General features: G+C 43.4%; 1 non-coding gene across 1 annotated transcript; it reads right to left on the bottom strand.

The window, feature by feature from the left end:
- Positions 1-375: 375 nt before the first annotated feature.
- LOC113856784 lies at positions 376-480 on the bottom strand. The gene has a single exon (XR_003503017.1). It is a non-coding gene; the product is annotated as a small nucleolar RNA R71 (small nucleolar RNA).
- Between the last annotated feature and the right edge of the window lie 1113 nt (positions 481-1593).

The raw sequence follows: 1593 nt of genomic DNA, 5'->3' as shown, positions 1-1593 counted from the left end.
AGCAATGACAGGTGACGAGAGGACTCTTAAGGAGCTAGCTGCACCGGATGTCACATACCAAACATTATGCATCCAATATCCAGATGTGGACGCTCCTTTTGTTTTGAAAACTGGATTAATTCACCTTCTACCTAAATTCCATGGTTTTGCAGGTGAAGACCCTCACAAACACTTGAAGGAGTTTCATATTGTATGTTCCACCATGAGACCTCAAGGTGTTCCGGAGGAGCATGTCAAATTGAAGGCATTTCCATTCTCTCTTATGGATTTGGCTAAAGACTGGTTGTATTATCTTCCACCTGGCTCTATTACAAGTTGGGACACCCTCAAGAGATTGTTCCTGGAAAATTTTTTCCCTGCCTCAAGAGCTGCCTCAATAAGAAAGGAAATATGTGGTATTAGGCAGCTGGAAAGGGAAAGTTTGTATGAATATTGGGAGCGTTTCAAGAGACTTTGTGCTAGCTGCCCCCATCATTAGATAAGTGACCAGCTCCTAATCCAATACTTCTATGAGGGCTTACACCCAATGGATAGGAGCATGATCGACGCAGCTAGTGGGGGAGCCCTAGTTGACAAAACTCCCGCTACCGCTAGAAACTTCATTGAAAATATGGCAGCTAACTCTCAACAATTTGCTACAAGGCAAAATTCTCTCATGTCTAGGAGTGTTAATGAAATTCAAACTTCAGACTCACACAAGCTGGAGCATAAGCTAGATGAGTTGGCTTCTAAGGTGAAACAATTGGCATCCATCCAAAAGAATTCTGCTGCATATACACCTTCACCTCCATCCATTCCAGCAATGCTTTATAGGATTTGTTCATCTACGGATCACTTCACTGATAGTTGCCCCACATTGCAAGAAACTGAATCTTCGGAAGGTAATCCTGAAGCTTATGCTACTAATATTTACGCTAATAAATTCCCTTTTCAGCAGCCGCAGCAACAACAAAGCTGGGATTTATCTTCTAATAGATATAATCCCGGTTGGAGGAACCATCCTAACTTAAGGTGGGGAGGAAATGCACAGCATCAAGGCTCTAGCCAACCATCCAACAACCATTTTCAACCGCATCAAGCTGGACAAAGCAAGCCATATTCAGCCCAACAACATCACCATCCATCATCTTCATCTCAACAACACCATCAAACATCCCCTTCACTAGCTCCTGCACCTCAAAAGAGTGAGTCATCTTTGGAAGACCTTGTGAAGCAACTCACCATGAGTAATCTCAATTTCCAGCAACAGAGTCAGGCCTTCCAACAACAAACTCAAGCAAGTATCAAGACCTTGGAGAATCAAATGGGTCAACTTGCTTCATCCCTAAATCAACTTCAATCTCAAGGTTCAGGCAATCTCCCTGCACAAACTGTAACAAACCCAAAGAATGTGAGTGCCATTACCTTGAGATCTGGTAAGGTGATGCAAGAGCCATAAATGCTTAAGGAGAAGGATCCTAGTTGCACTTTAGCTGCAAAAGGTGAAGGAGGAGAGATTAAGAGCCAAGAGCAGCTTGCACCTATGCCCACACCATGTCAACCAAAAGTGGTAGACAAAGAGGAGAGGTCCATTCCTATTCCCTTCCCTCAAAG

The sequence above is a fragment of the Abrus precatorius genome, unplaced genomic scaffold (assembly GCF_003935025.1).
Source record: "Abrus precatorius isolate BTA unplaced genomic scaffold, Abrus_2018 Scaffold11, whole genome shotgun sequence".
Lineage (NCBI taxonomy): Eukaryota > Viridiplantae > Streptophyta > Magnoliopsida > Fabales > Fabaceae > Abrus > Abrus precatorius.
The sequence above is the reverse complement of the archived record's forward strand: the minus strand, read 5'-3'. Positions and strand labels throughout refer to the sequence as shown.